At 48.0% G+C, this 19532-nt stretch overlaps 1 protein-coding gene across 4 annotated transcripts in view; it reads left to right on the forward strand.

Annotated features, from left to right (window-relative positions):
• The window catches only part of SYTL5 (synaptotagmin like 5), a 513325-nt gene that overhangs the window by 409456 nt on the left and 84337 nt on the right, over window positions 1-19532 (forward strand). The window lies entirely within an intron of this gene.

The following is a 19532-nucleotide window of genomic DNA, read 5'->3' on the forward strand; positions in this document are numbered from 1 at the left end:
GGATCAACATCTGAAATACTTCTGGATTTAATGCCCACTCTCCTGGATGAAAATCCCGACGACTGAGAAAATCTGCCTCCCAGTTGTCCACTCCAGGAATGAACACTGCCGATAATATCACCTGGTGATATTCGGCCCATCTGAGGATCCGAGCTACTTCCCGCATAGCCATGCGGCTTCTCGTTCCTCCTTGTTTGTTTATATATGCGACTGCCGTCGCGTTGTCTGACTGCACCTGAACAGTCTGAAAACGAAACATGTACACCGCTTGTCTTAGAGCATTGTAAATCGCCCTGAGTTCCAGAACATTTATGGATAGCGATCTTTCGTGATCCGCCCAGAGGCCCTGGAGCCGATAACTCTGAACTACAGCTCCCCAACCTCTGAGACTTGCGTCTGTTGTCAGAATTATCCAATTCGCGACGCCGAATCGTCTCCCTGCAGATAGATTGTGTATTTTTAACCACCAGAGAAGAGACACCCTGACTTGTGGTGACAACCTCACCCTGTGGTGCAGCTGCAGATGTGATCCCGACCACTGTGCTAACACCTCCAGTTGAAACGGACGTGAGTGAAATCTTCCGAACTGAAGTGCTTCGAAAGCCGCCACCATTGTGCCTAGAAGGCGAATGCACAAATGTACTGAGACTGTGCGTGGCTTGAGCACTAATTGCACCAGATGACGAATGCCCTGTACTTTCTGTTGTGGCAGGTAAACCCTTTGTTTTACTGTATCGAGAATCATCCCTAGGAATTGAAGTCGTTGACACGGAATTAGATGTGATTTCTTTAAACTGACTATCCAACCGTGCTGAACTAGTACATTGTACGTTAGTAAGGCATGTTGGAGAAGCAATTGTTGAGACGGAGCCTTTATGAGTAGATCGTCTAAATACGGAACAATTATTACCCCTAGGGACCTGAGATGAGCTGTCATCACGGACATTACCTTGGTGAATACCCGAGGCGCTGATGAGAGGCCAAACGGTAGAGCCTGAAATTGGTAATGGTCTCGCCTTATCGCAAACCTTAAGAAACTCTGGTGAGGTGGCCAAATCGGAATGTGCAAATACGCATCCTTGAGATCTAGTGCAATCATGAATTCCTGTGGCTCTAACCCTGCAATTACTGACCTGAGAGATTCCATCTTGAATCTGTGGTAAGTGACGTAATGATTGAGACCTTTTAGGTTCAATATTGGCCTGACTGAGCCATCTGGTTTTGGTACCAGAAACAGACTGGAATAATAACCCTGCCCCTGTTCCTGCACAGGGACCGGAATTATCACTGCAGCATTCAGCAGAGACTGAATGGCAACCTGCAGAACTGCTTTCTTGTCGTCCGACACAGGCAGTCCTGTCGTGAAAAATCTTCCTGTCGGAAGATAATCGAACTCTATTTTGTAACCCTCTAATACTAAATTGCGGATCCACCCATCTGTGGACGTCTGCAGCCACGCCCCCTGAAAGCTCTGAAGGCGTGCTCCCACAATTGGAGATCCGAGATGGGCTGGGAGCCCGTCATGCCACTGGTTTGTTAGTGGTCTTGGTGTCTTGACGACGTGCATTGGATTGTCGGGCACTACGTCCCCGACCTCTTCTGCCCGGCGTGACTGCTCCTCCCTGCCCACGAAAGGGCTGAGTTCTAAAGGATTTGAACGCCGGACCAGAATATTTCCGTTTAGGTATAGTTGTAGGCGATGGAAGAAAAACAGACTTCCCTCCAGTAGCCTCAGAAATCCATTTGTCCAATTCAGGACCAAAAAGTTTCTCGCCATCATAAGGCAATGCCTCTATACCTTTTTTAACCTCCGTCTCCGCCTGCCACGAACGCAGCCAAAGTGCTCGTCGTACTGTGACTAGCGATGAGGACAGGCGAGAAGTAAGCTGACAGACGTCAGTAGAAGCTGTACATAGATATTCAGCAGCTTCCCAGATTTGATCCGCGAGAAGTATAAGATGATCATCTTGCAGAGCCGATTTGAGCTCTTTTATCCATACCATTAAAGCTTTAGTAACCCAAATGCCAACCAACCCAGGTCTTAACAGCACTCCAGTTGCTGTGTACATGGACCTTAGCATAGCCTCTATTTTACGATCTGCAGGGTCTTTAAGCGTAGTAGCAGTTGGAACTGGTATGGTTAACTTCCTCGTAAGTTTAGATACGGATGAATCCACCAAAGGTGGGTTCTCCCATGTAGCTGTCATGGCCTCTGGAAACGGGTAACTCGATTTAAATCTACGAGGAATAGAAAACCGTTTGTCCGGATTTTTCCGTGACTCCAGTAACATTTTATTAAGAGATTCCGAGATAGGGAAACACATCGGAGATCTCTGTCGTTTAGTAAAGACTACCTCATCATTCGTCAGTGGCTCCTCAGTTTCCGTAAACTCCAGCGACTGACGAACTGCTCTGATGAGATTGTCAATACCTGGGCTGTCAAAGTCGTCACCTTCTGACTGTTGTTCTATTTCGCCCTCCTCGTACTCCTGTTCAGTGAGATCTAGTATCCCAGAGACAGGAAAATTAGTAGGAAAAGGAAACTTATCTTTTCCACTCAAGGTGGACTTATGACCAGTTTGAGACTCCCCAGGTAACTCAAATGGTCTCATCTTAAACTCAGATCTTGCCGCCTCTCTTTCTTCACGAGAGGCGGCCAGTTCTGATTGTAAACCAACTAATACATCTGCAAGTAAAGCCCATGGCGGGTCCTGAGATGCTGGCTTTACTTCTGGAATGGAAATCGTATTTATGGCTGTATTAACAACACATGCTGTACATGTGGTGGATCCATCAGGCAACACACTCTTACAGACATGACATGACAAATGTTTCTTAGATTTTGCTGGTGTCTTACTCATTATGAAGACAGACAATACAAACTCCACACAGACAGACTGCACGACTCAGTAATAACACCAAAGTTCCTGGTATATATCTAGGCAAGTGCAGTGCCTGCCAGAAATACGAAAACTGACCCCAAAATTCCTCTAGTACCACTCTTAGCCGAGATGTAAAATAGGAAACCTGGAACAGACAGGAGAACATTTAAACATATTAAGCATTTCTTGACACTGCCAAATACTGTTAAAGTCTCCCCCCCCACTCCCACGACCTCCGTGTACAGCACCGGGTCTGGGCCTGTGGAAGTTTTGCAAAGGGCCGTGTGAGCGGCCTGCCTGTAGACCCCGGACAACGGAACTCCTCGGCTGCTGCGGGCGGATGGCGGAAGCAGAGAGCGTGCTGCATAGAGCCGTGGAGCGGCCTATGCACACGTGCTCCCGCCCGCCACACACAGCATAGCGGCGTGTCTGTGTAGCCAAGCAGCGCTGCTGCTGCGCAGGGAGCAGCGGTCTCTTAGGATGCTGGGAGCCGGAGAGTGAGAGCGCGCCGCATGGACCGTGAAGCGGCCCATGTACACGCGCTCCGGGCAGCGGTGAGTACCCAACAATCCCCAACAGTGGAGCGGCAGCAAGCGCTGACCGCCCCCAACCCAACATACCTGGACCGTGACAAAAGTCTATGACGGGGCCTTCATCCAAGCTCCGTCCAGCTTTCCTGCAGGCAGCCTGCAAGTGGAGTGAGGGAGCTCTTTACAGAGAGGTCCGACACTCACGGCTACTCAGCCGCTTCCACTGTCCCTGACCCACGCCTGTTAGAAGGGGGGAAAGGACGTGGAAATTGAAGAAAAAAAAAACTTAGAAAAAATTCCAATACTTTGTGGACGAGCTCCACTATGCCTTCTAACTGTGTCGAGCACAGAAAAAACACTGAAGTGCTGCAAGATATGGAGGGGAGGAGTAGTCTCAAAATTAATTTATTCAGTGCCTTCTTCCGGTGGAAGCCGTCCATATCCCAAGAGTACTCCAGTGACCCCTAGTGGATGAAAAAGAAACACCTCAAGATCAGATGCAGTCCTTTCGGTCGCATAAGTTCAGAAAGGGTCGGGGTTCTTCCTTCCTCGCTAGAGGTAGAGGTAGAGGGAAAAGAGCGCCTGCTACGGCTAGTTCCCAGGAACAAAAGTCCTTCCCGTCCTCAAAATCCACCGCATGACGATGGGGCTCCGCTACGGGAGTCCGCACTGGTGGGGGCACGTCTTCAACTCTTCAGCCAAGTCTGGGTTCAGTCGGACTTGGATCCTTGGACGGTAGAAATTGTGTCCCAGGGATACAAACTGGAATTCGAAGATGTGCCTCCTCACCGATTTTTCAAATCGGCCTTGCCAGTTTCCCACCCAGAGAGGGAAATAGTGGCAGCTGCCATACAGCAGCTGTATCATCAGCAAGTGATTATCAAGGTTCCCCTGCTACAACAGGGGAAGGGTTTTTATTCAAGCCTCTTCGTGGTCCCGAAACTGGATGGATCGGTCAGGCCCATTCTGAATTAAAAATCCCTGCACCTGTATCTGAAAAGGTTCAGATTCAAGATGGAATCTCTCCGGGCAGTGATTTCCAGCCTGGAAGTGTGGGATTTTATGGTGTCGCTAGACATAAAGGTTGCATACCTTCATGTTCCCATATATCCTACTCATCAGGAGTACCTGAGATTCGCTGTACAAGATTGTCATTACCGATTTCAGATGTTGCCGTTTGGGTTTTCCACGGCCCCGAGGATTTTCACCAGGGTAATAGCGGAAATGATGGTGCTCCTGCGCAAGCAAGGGTCACTATTATCCCATACTTGGACGATCTCCTGATAAAGGCGAGTTTAAAAAAAAAAAAAGAATTGTTACAAAGCGTATCTCTCTCCCTGAGAATACTACAAAAGTCACAGTTGGTTCCAACAACTCGACTGTCGTTTTTGGGCATGATTCTGGACATAGAAAACAAAAGGTCTTTCTCCCAGAGGAAAAAGCCCAAGTACTCCAGAATATGGTCAGAGACCTGTTAAAGCCACAAAGAGTGTCAGTGCATCAATGCACTCGTGTATTAGGAAAGATGGTGACGGCCTACGAGGCCATTCCATTCGGCAGGTTCCATGCAAAGACTTCAGTGGGACCTTCCGGACAAGGGGTCAGGGTCCCACCTGCACATGCATCGGAAGATTGCCCTGTCCCCCGGGGCCAGGGTCTATCTCCTGTGGGGGCTCCAGAGTACTCACCTTCTGGAGGGTCGCAGATTCGGCATTCAAGATTGGGTTCTTGTGACCACGGACGCGAGCCTCTGAGGATGGGGAGCAGTCACACAGGGAAACAATTTTCAGAGAATATGGTCAAGCCAAGAGGCTTGTCTACACATCAAGGTGCTGGAATTGAGGGCCATTTACAACGGCCTCAAACAGGCGGAGAATCTTCTTCGCAATCCTACCTGTTCTGATACGGTCAGACAACATCACAGCCGTGGTGCATGTAAACCACCAGGGCGGGACAAGGAGCAGAGCAGCAATGGCAGAAGCCACCAGGATTCTTCGCTGGGTGGATAATCATGTAAGCGCTCTATCAGCGGTCTTCATTCCAGAAGTGGACGACTGGGAGGCAGACTTCCTCAGCAGACACATTCTCCATCCAGGAGAGTGGGGACTTCATCAGGAAGTTTTTGCAGAGGTGAGAAGTCGTTGGGGACTTCCTCAGATAGACATGATGGCGTCACGCCTCAACAGGAAGATTCGGACGTATTGTTCCAGGTCGGGGGACCTTCAGGCAGCGGCGGGGGACGCCCTGGTGACGCCGTGGGTGTTTTCAGTCGGTCTATGTGTTCCCTCCACTTCCTCTCATCTCAAAAATATTGAGAATCATAAGACGAACAGGAGTGCAGACAATACTCATTGTTCCAGATTGGCCTCGAAGGGCCTAGTATGCAGATCTTAAGGGACGGCTCCCAGAAGATCTTTAGCCCCTTCCTCTCAGGGAGGACCTGCTTCTACAGGGGCCCTGCGTGTTCCAAGACTTACCGCGGTTACGTTTGACGGCATGGCGGTTGAACACCAAATCCTAGCTAAAAAGGGTGTTCCAGAGGAGGTCATCCCTACTCTTATTAAAGCTAGAAAAGATGTTACAGCGAAACACTATCACCGTATCTGGAGAAAATATGTGTTTTGGTGTGAAACCAAGGATGCTCCTACTGAGGGTTTCCAACTAGGATGTGTTCTCCAGTTTCTACAGTCAGGTGTGGATATGGGCCCTCATTCCGAGTTGTTCGCTCGCAAGCTGCTTTTAGCAGCATTGCACATGCTAAGCCGCCGCCTACTGGGAGTGAATCTTAGCTTATCAAAATTGCGAACGAAAGATTTGCAATATTGCGAAAAGACTTCTCTGTGCAGTTTCTGAGTAGCTCGAGACTTACTCTTCCAGTGCGATCAGTTCAGTGCTTGTCGTTCCTGGTTTGACGTCACAAACACACCCAGCGTTCGCCCAGACACTCCTCCATTTCTCCAGCCACTCCCGCATTTTTCCAAGAAACGGTAGCGTTTTTTCACACACTCCCATAAAACGGCCAGTTTCCGCCCAGAAACACCCACTTCCTGTCAATCACATTAGGATCACCAGAACGAAGAAAAAACCTCGTAATGTCGTGAGTAAAATACCAATCTTCATAGCAAATTTACTTGGCGCAGTCGCAGTGCGAACATTGCGCATGCGCAATTAGCGGAAAATCGCTGCGATGCGAAGAAAATTACCGAGCGAACAACTCGGAATGACCACCATGGGCCTGTAGTTAGGCTCCATTAAGGTGCAGTTCTCTGCCTTATCCATATTCTTTCAGAAGGAATTGACTTCTCTCACAGAAGTCCAGACTTTTGTAGAAGGAGTGTTGCACATCCAACCTCCTTTTGTGCCCCCAGTGGCACCATGGGACCTTAACGTGGTATTACGGTTCCTTGAGTCATACTGGTTTGAACCGCTTCAAACGGTTGAATTGAAGTTTCTCGCTTGGAAAGGGCTCTTGCTATCGGCCTTGGCATCTGCGAGGCAGGTGTCCGAATTGACGGACTTGTCGTACAAGTGCCTCTATCTGATTTTCCATACAGATCTAGCGGAGTTGAGAACTCGTCCTCAATTTCTGCCTAAAGTGGTTTCGTCATTTCATATGAACCAACCTTTTGTGGTACCTGTGGCTACGGGGGTCTTGGGGAATTCCAAGTCCCTTGATGTAGTCAGGGCATTAAAGATTCATTTAGCCGGAACGGCTAGGGTTAAGAAAACAGTGGCACTGTTTGTCCTGTATGCAGCCAACAATGTTGGCACTCCTGCATCTAAGCAGACTTTTGCTCGCTGGATCTGTAACACGATTCAGCAGAATCATTCTACGGCTGGATTGCCAGTACTAAATTCAGTAAAGGCCCTTTCCACTAGGAAGGTGGGCTCTTCTTGGGCGGCTGCCCGAGGCGTCTCGGCATTACAGCTTTGCCGAGCAGCTACTTGGTCGGGGTCAAACACTTTTGCTAAGTTCTACAAGTTTGATACCCTGGCTGATGAGGACCTCGTGTTTGCTCAGTCGGTGCTGCAGAGTCATCTGCACTCTCCCGCCAATTCTGGAGCTTTGGTATAAACCCCATGGTCCTTACGGAGTCCCCAGCAGGAGGGGCATAGAGGGAGGAGCCAGTGCACACCCATTCCAAAGCTTTACAGTGCCCATGTCTCCTGCGGGGCCTTCTATTCCCCATGGTCCTTACGGAGTCCCCAGCATCCTCTACGGACTAGGAGAAAAAGAATTACCGGTAGGTTTAAAATCTTATTTTTTGTGTGATTTTGTTGTCAGCACATTCAACTATGTAAGGAACAAAGTATTTAATAAGAATATTTCATTCATTCAGATCTAGGATGTGTTATTTTAGTGTTCCCTTTATTTTTTTGAGCAGTGTATATATATATATATATATATATATATACACAGTGGGGCAAAAAAGTATTTGGACAGCCACCGATTGTGCAAGTTGACCCACTTAAAAAGATGAGAGAGGTCTGTAATTTCCATCATAGGTACACTTCAACTGTGAGAGACAGAATCTGAAGAAAAAAAACCCCCAGGAAATCACATTGTATGATTTTTAAACAATTTACTTGTATATTCTTGCGGAAAATAAATATTTGGACACCTACCAAGCAGCAAGATTTCTGGCTCTCACAGACCTGTTACTTCTTCTTTAAGAAGCTCTTCTATCCTCCACTCGTTACCTGTATTAATGGCACCTGTTTGAACTGGTTATCTGTATAAAAGACACTTGTCCACACCCTCAAACAGTCAGACTGCTACCTCTCCACCATGGCCAAGACCAGAGAGCTGTCTAAGGACACCAGGGACAAAATTGTAGAGCTGCACAAGGCTGGATTAGCTACTCGACAATAGGCAAGCAGCTTGGTGAGAAGAGATCAACTGTTGGCGCAATTATAAAAAAAAATGGAAGAAATACAAGATCACTGACTATCTCCCTCGACCTGGGGCTTCATGCAAGATCTCACCTCGTGGGGTATCAATGATCTTGAGAATGGTGAGGAATCAGCCCAGAACTACACGGGGGGACCTGGTCAATGACCTCAAGAGAGCTGGGACCACAGTCACAATGGTTACCATTAGTAACACACTACGTTGTCATGGATTGAAATCCTGCAGTGCCCAAAAGGTCCCCCTGCTTAAGCCAGCACATGCCCAGGCTCGTCTAAAGTTTGCCAGTGACCATCTGGATGATCCAGAGGAGGATTGAGAGAATGTAATGTGGTCAGATGAGAGCAAAATTGAGCTTTTTGGTATAAACTCCACTCGCCATGTTTGGAGGGAGAAGAATGATGAATGGCGTCCCAAGAACACCATACCCACTGTGAAGCATGGGGGTGAAAACATCATGCTTTGGGGCTGCTTTTCTGCAAAGGGGACAGGACGACTGATCCGTATTAACGAGAGGATGAATGGGGCCATGTATCGTGAGATTTTGGGCAAAAACCTCCTTCCTTCAGTAAGAGCATTGAAGATGGAACATGGTTGGGTCTTCCAGCATGACAATGACCCCAAACACACCGCCCGGGCAACTAAGGAGTGGCTCCATAAGAAGCATTTCAAGGTCCTGGAGTGGCCTAGCCAGTCTCCAGACCTCAACCCAATAGAAAATCCGTGGAGGGAGTTGAAAGTCCGTGTTGCCCGGTGACAGTCCCAAAACATGACAGATCTGCATGGAAGACTGGGCCAAAATACGTGCTACAGTGTGTGCAAACCTGGTCAAGAACAACAGGAAATGTTTGACCTCTGTAATTGCCAACCGAGGTTATATTACAAAGTATTGAGTTAAACTTTTTGATTGTCCAAATATTTATTTTATGCAAGAATATACAAATAAATTGTTTAAAAATCATACAATGTGATTTCCTAGTTTTTTTTTTTCAGATTCTGTCTCTCACAGTTGAAGTGTACCCATGATGGAAATTACAGACCTCTCTCATCTTTTTAAGTGGGTCAACATGCACAATCGGTGGCTGTCCAAATACTTTTTTTCCCCACTGTATGTATAGTATAGTATAGTATATATATATATATATATATAATATTTATATATATATACTGTATATAATTCTTGTAAATCATCTGCGGTGACACTGGGAAGTCCTGACTGGCGCATATGCAGGCTCTCTGCAAGGGCCGATCATAGACGCCCCAAAAATGACAGTGTGATTCACCCTAGAGTGACTTAACACTTTCCCTTTTCAGCAAATGTATGTATAATACATACCATCTGTAATTGTTCCTGCTTCGCCTTGATAATGGGCAAAACAGGGTCATGTAGTTAACAAATTTTACATGCAGGAATGATACATCTCCACTAAAGTTCTTTACTGCACAAACACACTCATGCTAGCAAACATCAGATGGGATCATAGCCACTTGTCTACCGGTATGTACAGTATCCCACCATGTCCTGGTCTCCTGAGCACACACATTTGCATAAATGTGATGATGAAAAAGATGAAAACAAGATGAAAACATTTCATAAACGTGTAGTAGCGAGACTGCCTTATATTTTGTCATTTATATGGTGTAGTTATAGCAACTTGTACTGTAGACTTGCAGCTTCACAAACAACCTTTTGCAACAGAGTATGTAAAACAAGGAACCTTTTATAGGGTTGGTGCAAAGCGAAAAATGACAAATAACTCTAATCATGTCAACTACAGTTTTTACAACAGTATATTGATATTTCAGTTTTTTCATATATTTTATATACAGCAGATAATAGGATTTTAATACCTACCGGTAAATCCTTTTCTCTTAGTCCGTAGAGGATGCTGGGGTCACATTAGAACCATGGGGTATAGACGAGATCCGCAGGAGACATGGGCACTTTAAGACTTTGAAAGGATGTGAACTGGCTCCTCCCTCTATGACTCCAGTTATAGGAACTGTGCCCAGGGAGATGGACATTTCGAGGAAAGGATTTATTGATAAACTATGCCGAGATTCATACCAGCTCACACCTCAAGCATGCCGCACAACGTGGCATTCAACAGAACACAAGCCAACGGCATGAACAATTGCAGCAACATGCTGACAATAAATGTAACACAACATGTGTGTAACCACAACTAATAACTGCAGATACAGTACGCACCGGGACGGGCGCCCAGCATCCTCTACGGACTAAGAGAAAAGGATTTACCGGTTGGTATTAAAATCCTATTTTCTCATACGTCCTCGAGGATGCTGGGGTCACATTAAAACCATGAGGTTATACCAAAGCTCTAGAACGGGCGGGAGAGTGCGGATGACTCTGCAGCACCGATTGACCAAACTTGAGGTCATTATCGGCCAAGGTATCAAACTGGTAAAACTTAGCAAAAGTGTTTGATCCCGACCAAGTAGCTGCTCGGCAAAGCTGTAACGCCGAGACCCCCCGGACAGCCGCCCAGGACGAGCCCACCTTTCTAGTAGAAAGGGCCGTCACCGATTTCGGTAATGGCAATCCTGCCGTGGAATGAGCACGCTGAATCGTACCACAGATCCAGCGCGCAATGGTCTGCTTGAAAGCAGGACACCCAATCTTGTTGGGAGCATACAGAACAAACAGAGCCTCTGTTTTCCTAATCTGAGCCATTCTGGCGACATAAATCTTCAAAGCTCTGACCACATCCAGAGACTTTGACTCAGCGAAAGTGTCAGTAGCCACAGGCACCACAATAGGTTGGTTCATGTGGAAAGAGGAAACCACCTTCGGTAGAAATTGCTGACGTGTCCTCAATTCCGCTCTATCTTCATGGAAGATCAAATAAGGGCTCTTGTGAGACAAGACCGCAAACTCAGACTCCCGCCTTGCAGATGCCAAGGCCAACAGGATGACCACTTTCCAAGTGAGGAACTTCAACTCCACCTTCTGTAAAGGTTCAAACCAATGTGATTGAAGGAACTGCAACACCACATTAAGATCCCATGGTGCCACTGGAGGCACACATGGAGGTTGGATGTGCAACACGCCTTACACGAAAGTCTGAACTTCTGGAAGGGAGTCCAATTGTTTCTGAAAGAAAACCAAAAAGGCTGAAAATCTGTACCTTAATTGAGCCTAATTTTAGGCCCGCATCCACACCTGCTTGTAGAAAATGGAGAAAATGTCCTAGCTGAAACTCTTCCGTAGGAGCCTTCTTGGATTCACACCAAGAAACATATTTTCTCCAAATACGGTGATAATGTTTAGACGTTACCTCTTTTCTGGCCTGAATAAGTGTGGGAATGACTTCACTGGGAATACCTTTATGGGCTAGGATTTTGCGCTCAACCGCCATGCCGTCAAACGTAGCTGCGGTAAGTCCTGATACACGCACGGCCCCTGTTGTAACAGGTCCTCGCGCAGAGGAAGAGGCCAGGGATCTCCTTTGAGTAATTCCTGAAGATCTGGATACCAAGCCCTCCTTGGCCAGTCTGGGACAATGAGGATCGCCCGAATCTTTGTTCTTCTTATGATCTTTATAACTTTTGGAATGAGAGGAAGTGGAGGGAATACATACACCCACGGTGTCACCAGTGCATCCACTGCTATTGCTTGAGGGTCTCTCGACCTTGAACAATATCTCTGAAGCTTCTTGTTGAGACGAGATGCCATCATGTCTACTTGAGGAACTCCCCAACGACTTGTCACCTCTGCGAAGACTTCTTGGTGGAGGCCCCACTCTCCTGCATGGAGATCGTGTCTGCTGAGGAAGTCTGCTTCCCAGTTGTCCACTCCTGTAATGAAGATCGCTGACAGAGTGCTTGTATGCTTTTCCCGCCCAGCGGAAAATCCTTGTGGCTTCTGCCATCGCCGCTCTGCTTTTCGTTCCGCCCTGATGGTTTATGTACGTTACTGCTGTTACATTGTCCGACTGGATCAGTACGGGTAGATCTCGAAGAAGATGTTCCGCTTGCAGAAGGCCGTTGTAAATGGCCCTTAACTCCAGAACGTTTATGTGGAGACAAGTTTCCTGACTTGACCATCTTCCTTGGAAGTTTTCTCCCAGCGTGACTGCCCCCCCAGCCTCGGAGGTTTGCATTCGTGGTTACTAGGATCCCGTCCTGGATCCCGAACCTGCGCCCCTCTAGGAGGTGAGAGCTGTGCAGCCACCACAGGAGTGAGACCCTGGTCTTGGAAGACAGGATTATCCTCCGGTTCATGTGTAGGTGGGACTCGGACCACTTGTCCAACAGGTCCCACTGGAACACTCTGGCATGAAACCTGCCAAACTGAATGGCCTCGTAGGCCGCAACCATCTTCCCCAACAACCAAATGCATTGATGGATTGACACTCTTGCTGGTTTCAGAACTTGTTTGACCAGACTCTGGATCTCCAGAGCCTTTTCCACTGGAAGAAAAACTCTCTGAAGTTCTGTGTCCAGTATCATTCCCAAAAACGACAATTGCGTTGTTGGAAGCAACTGCGACTTTGGCAAGTTTAGGAGCCAACCATGTTGTTGAAGAACTGTCAGGGAGAGTGCAGTGTTTCGCACCAACTGGTCCCTGGATCTCGCCTTTATTAGGAGATCGTCCAAGTACGGGATAATAGTGACTCCTTGTTTGCGAAGGAGAACCATCATTTCCGCCATCACCTTGGTGAAAATCCTCGGAGCCATGGATAGACCAAACGGCAACGTCTGAAATTGGTAATGACAATCCTGAATCGCAAATTGCAGGTAAGCCTGATGCGGAGGATAAATGGGAACATGTAAGTAGGCATCCTTTATGTCACTTTATGTCCACCGAAACCATGAAATCTCCTTCCTCCAGACTGGAGATCACTGCCTTGAGAGATTTCATTCTGAATTTGAACTTCAGGTAGAAATTTAGGGATTTCAGGTTTAGGATTGGCCTGACCGAGCCGTCCGGCTTCGGGACCACGAAAAGGCTTGAATAAAAGCCTTCTCCCTGTTGTGACGGGGGAACCAGGATAATGACTTGATTCTGACACAACCTTTGTATAGCCTCGCTTACTACATCCCTGTCCGGTGGAGAAACTGGTAAGGCCGATTTGAAAAATCGGCGAGCGGGAACGTCTTGAAACTCCTGTTTGTACCCTTGGGACACTATTTGTAAAACCCACGGGTCTAGGCCCGAACGAATCCACAACTGACTGAAGAGTTTGAGACGTGCCCCCACCGGTGCAGACTCCCGCAAGAGAGCCCCAGCGTCATGCTGTGGATTTGGCAGAAGCAGGGGAAGACTTCTGCTCCTGCGAACTCAACGAGGTTGTTGATCCTTTACCTCTTCCCCTCCCTCTATTAGCAAGGAAGGAAGAGCCTCGCCCTCTTCTGTATTTATTGGGCTGAAAGGACTGCATTTGATAGTGGTGCATTTTCTTTTATTGCTGAGGAACATAAGGCAAAAAAGATGACTTACCCACGGTAGCCGTAGATACCAAATCATCGAGGCCATCCCCAAACAAGACACCACCTTTATATGGGAGAGACTCCATATTTTTCTTGGAGTCTGCATCAGCATTCCATTGGTGAATCCACAATGCTCGCCTAGCCGAGACCGCCATGGCATTGGCTTTTGATCCCAAAAGGCCAATATCTCTCACAGTTTCCTTGATATATCCCAGCTGCAAGCGTCCTTGATATATCCCAGCATCAAGAGGATGCTATCCCTATCCAGTGTATCTATATCAGATGAAAAGTCATCTGCCCTCTTTTCAATAGCACTACTCACCCACGCAGATGCAATGGCAGGTCTGAGCATAAATGGATTTTAACGTAGTTTCTTGCTTACGATCTGCTTACGGTCCTTAAGGACCGCCGTGCCCGGTGCTGGGAGAGCCACCTTTTAAGACAAACGTGACAGGGCCTTGTCCAAAATGGGGGGTGACTCACACTTCTTCCTGTCCTCAGTGGGAAAAGGATAAGCAACCGGAATCCTTTTGGGGATTTGAAACTTTCTGTCAGGGTTTTCCCAGACTTTTTCAAATTGAGCGTTCAGTTCATGAGATGGAGGAAACGTCACCTCCGGTTTCTTTTCTTTATACATACAGACCCGTTTATCCAGGGCCGGAGCTTCCACTAGGCAGCTTTAGGCAGCTGCCTAGGGGCGCCGGGATGTGAAGGGGCGGCTTGCTACATCCGAATGAAAAAGTTAGTGTGGTCCTACATCTCATAGCACAGGCAGTAACTTTGACAGCTCCTGGAGTCCTGGTTGGGGGTGACATGCGGCGCTGCTCTTCATTCCAGGCTCTTTCACAGACTACTCAGTCCCAACTCTGCATCGCAGCCTGCAGGTAAGGTGGCTGCACAGTGCACTTTCTGCATTTAATAAGAAAAGAGGGGGAGAGCAGCAGTCTGGGGGGAGGGGGGAATTGGGGGGTTGGGGGGGCGGAGATGAGCAGCTGCATGCACACAGATGGTGGTGGGAATAGAACAGAAGATATTTAAAATAGTGGAGTGGTGGTGGGGGGGGGGGGCAGCAGGAGACCACACGGACTGCGGAGATGGGGAGAAGGGAGCAGCCATGCAACAGACGGGGTGGGGGTCAGCAGCAGTATGCCTTTCTCCTGAAGGGCAGGTAAGGGGAAGGGGCAGTAGGCAGAAGTTTTGCCTAGGGTGCCGAGAGACCTTGCACCGGCCCTGCGTTTATCAGGAACAGCAGGGTCCTCAGTGATATGTAATACATCTTTAATAGCCACAATCATGTACTGAATGCTCTTTGCCAATTTTGGATCTAATCTGGAATCACTATAGTCGACACTGGAATCAGTGTCCGTGTCGTTATCAGTGTGCATCAACTGGTCAAAAGAACGTTTTTTTGACCCCGAGGGATCCTGGACTTGCAATAACATATCTTCCACAGACTTTTTCTACGCCTGGGTCTGAGACTCAGACTTATCTAATCTCTTACTGATAAGAGCCATATTCGCATCTCTGTAGCCTTGTGGAGAGGAAATGGCACCGAGCAGTGAGCTGTGAGGAAGAAGCTCCGCCCCCGGAATGGCGCGCTTCTGCCCCGCTCAAATTAAACAAATAATTATACTGGCAGGGGTTAGGACAGTGCCCAGGCACTAATGTCCCCTCTTGTCAGTTAACTTTTAAAGAGGATTTATGCTGCCCAGGGCGCTCCCCCCCCCCTTCCCCCCGCACCCTGCTCCCTGCAGTGCCTGTGTATGTGTGGGAGCATGGCGCGCAGCGTTCTGCTCGCTGCGCGGTACCTCAGAATGCCGTCACTGGAGAAGTCTTCTGATCTTCTGCTACTCACCTGTCTTCTGACTTCTGGCTCTGTAAGGGGGTGATGGCAGGCTGCGGGAGTGTGCATCTAGGCGTACCCAGCGATCAGCACCCTCAGGAGCTAATGGTGTCCTGTCAGCCAGAAGCAGAGCCATTGAACTCACCAGAAGTTGGTCATACTTCTCTCCCCTAAGTCCCACGAAGCAGGGAGACTGTTGCCAGCAGCCTCCCTGAAAATAAGAAAAACTAACATAAGTCTTTTCAGAGAAACTCAGTAGAGCTCCCCTAGAGTGCATCCAGTCTGCCTGGGCACAATTCTAAAACTGGAGTGTGGAGGAGGGGCATAGAGGGAGGAGCCAGTTCACACCCTTTCAAAGTCTTAAAGTGCCCATGTCTCCTGCGGATCCCGTCTATACCCCATGGTTCTAATGTGACCCCAGCATCCTCTAGGACTTATGAGAAATACATTTACCTATTGTGCAGTGATTTTATGCCACAGTAGTACACAGCATTATATCTGGTCAGCAGTGCTATAACCTCATAAAGGGAAGATAAGCTTTATTAAGTGATAAAATGTATTTTGTACAAAAGAAGCTGATTTCATAGTAAGCTGCAAATTCAAAGTAAGAAGTATCCCATGTCCTTGATATGATATAGCAGATTGTATAGCTTTGTTACACATACAGTATGGATACATACACAACTTACTAATAACTGTTGGTTTGTACATTTAGAATAAACACTTGTGGTAGAGAAAAAAAGTGTTCCTATAATCTCAAAATCAACAAGGATCATGTCGCAGGTGTGTCCTGCTATTGTTGTTGTACGTACTGTGATCCAAGCATTGGTCTCATGTCCCATTAATCTGTAATATTAATCTTGAGAGAATAGTCTCTCTGCCTTTTGTCAGCTGGATTCAGTCAGATGTAAATACTCCCAGCTCCAAGTATGTCTGATACAGTATAAGCCTCACAGTGTTACCTTTCTGACCAGCAGTGTTCTTAGCACTGAAGGCATGGGCTTGATTAAAAGAAATATGCTGAAAAGCAGAGGGTTAACACATACAGGGGGTAATTCCAAGTTGATCGCAGCAGGACATTTTTTAGCAGTTGGGCAAAACCATGTGCACTGCAGGGGGGGGGGGGTAGATATGACATTTGCAGAGAGAGTTAGATTTGGGTGGGTTATTTTGTTTCTGTGCAGGGTAAATACTGGCTGCTTTATTTTTACACTGCAATTTAGATTGCAGATTGAACTCACCACACCCAAATCTAACTATCTCTGCACATGTTATATCTGCCCCACCTGCAGTGCACATGGTTTTGCCCAACTGCTAACAAAGTTCCTGCTGCGATCAATTCAGAATTACCCCCACAGTACTTTCTTTTGGAAGGTCTAGTTTGGTCCTCAGTCCAATATGGATATACTGTATACAGTATTTCTTGTTGATTTTAAAAGAGGGTATTATTGGAATTATTGATACTATCTAAGATGTAAGGAAAGGGCTTGTGCCAATGTAAAAGATGCTTGTGGCATGTGCGGTGTGGAGAGTTGCACCCTGCCATCCTTGTAATGATAACCAGGCTATATCTACATGGTGGAGAAGAGAGTTGCCTGGATATCTGGCATTGGAGCAACTTTACCTCTTAGGGGTATATGCAATTAGCGGCGAATCGCGGCAAATTATCGTCCGTTTTTCAATTCAACACAATTCGACTGTCTAATTTCGGCAAGTGGGTGCCGAAATTGACCATATGCAATAAAAAACGGATTCGACAGTCCCGCTGCCGAAAAACGGCCGATTTGACGGATTTGTTCCGTTTTTTTTAAAACGGGAAAAAACTCGGAAAAAAATGGCGTGGGGTCCCCCCTCCAAAGCATAACCAGCCTCGGGCTCTTCGAGCTGGTCCTGGTTCTAAAAATCCGGGGGAAAAATGGACAGGGGATCCCCCATATTTTTAAAACCAGCACCGGGCTCTGCACCTGGTGCTGGTGCAAAAAATACGGGGGACAAAAAGAGTAGGGGTCCCCCGTATTTTTTACACCAGCATCGGGCTCCACTTGCTGGACAGATAATGCCACAGCCAGGGGTCACTTTTATACAGTGCCCTGCGGCCGTGGCATTAAATATCCAACTAGTCACCCCTGGCCGGGGTACCCTGGGGGAGTGGGGACCCCTTCAATCAAGGGGTCCGTCCCCCCAGCCACCCAAGGGCCAGGGGTGAAGCCCGAGGCTGTCCCCCCCATCCAAGGGCTGCGGATGGGAGGCTGATAGCCTTGAGAAAATGTAAAAAATATTGTTTTTTCCTGTAGTACAAGCCCCAGCAAGCCTCCCCCGCAAGCTGGTACTTGGAGAACCACAAGTACCAGCATGCGGGAGAAAAACGGGCCCGCTGGTACCTGTAGTACTACTGGAAAAAAAATACCCAAATAAAAACAGGAGACACACACCTTGAGAGTAAAACTTTATTGCACACCTGCCGACACACACATACTTACCTATGTTGACCCGCCGACTGCCACATCTCCTGATCCGACGATCCGGGGTACCTGTGAATCAAATTATACTCACCTCAATCCAGTGTCCAGATATAAATCCTCGTACTTGGCAAAAAAAGAAAACGAACAGCCGAACCAGCGGACTGAAAGGGGTCCCATGTTTACACATGAGACCCCTTTCCCCGAATGCCGGGACACCACGTGACTCCTGTCACCGAGGTCCCTTCAGCCAATCAGGAAGCGCTACTTCGTTGCACTCACCTGATTGGCTGTATGCGTGTGTGACCTCAGACAGCGCATCGCAAAGCCTCTCCATTACTTTCAATGGTGGGAACTTTGCGGGTAGCGGTGGGGTTACCCGCGGTCAGCCGCTGACCGCGGGTGACCTCACCGCTGATGCAAAGTTCCCACCATTGAGTATAATGGAGAGGCTTTGCGAGGCGCTGTCTGACAGCTCAGACGTGCAGCCAATCAGCAGAGTGCCAGGACGTTGCACTCGCTGATTGGCAGAAGGGACCTCGGTGACAGCAGTCACGTGGGGTCCCGGCATTCGGGGAAAGGGGTCTCATGTGTAAACATGGGACCCCTTTCAGTCCGTGGTCCGGGTATGCGATTTGTTTTTTTGCCAAGTACGAGGATTTATATCTGGACATTGGATTGAGGTGAGTATAATTTGATTCACAGGTACCCCGGATCGTCGGATCAGGAGACGTGGCAGTCGGCGGGTCAACATAGGTAAGTATGTGTGTGTCGGCAGGTGTGCAATAAAGTTTTACTCTCAAGGTGTGTGTCTCCTGTTTTTATTTGGGTATTTTTTTCCCAGTAGTACTACAGGTACCAGCGGGCCCGTTTTTCTCCCGCATGCTGGTACTTGTGGTTCTCCAAGTACCAGCTTGTGGGGGAGGCTTGCTGGGACTTGTAGTACTACAGGAAAAAACAATATTCTTTACATTTTCTCAAGGCTATCAGCCTCCCATCCGCAGCCCTTGGATGGGGGGGGACAGCCTCGGGCTTCACCCCTGGCCCTTGGGTGGCTGGGGGGGGACCCCTTGATTGAAGGGGTCCCCACTCCCCCTGGGTACCCCGGCCAGGGGTGACTAGTTGGATATTTAATGCCACGGCCGCAGGGCGCTGTATAAAAGTGACCCCCGGCTGAGGCATTATCTGTCCAGCTAGTGGAGCCCGATGCTGGTGTAAAATATACGGGGGACCCCTACTCTTTTTGTCCCCCGTATTTTTTGCACCAGCACCAGGCGCAGAGCCCGGTGCTGGTTTTAAAAATACGGGGATCCCCTGTCCATTTTTCCCCCGGATTTTTAGAACCAGGACCGGCTTGAAGAGCCCAAGGCTGGTTATGCTTTGGAGGGGGGACCCCACGCCATTTTTTTCCGGGATTTTACCATTCCATCTAAAAAAAAATAAAAAATAAAAATT

Source organism: Pseudophryne corroboree, chromosome 2 (assembly GCF_028390025.1).
Source record: "Pseudophryne corroboree isolate aPseCor3 chromosome 2, aPseCor3.hap2, whole genome shotgun sequence".
Classification (NCBI taxonomy): Eukaryota; Metazoa; Chordata; class Amphibia; order Anura; family Myobatrachidae; genus Pseudophryne; species Pseudophryne corroboree.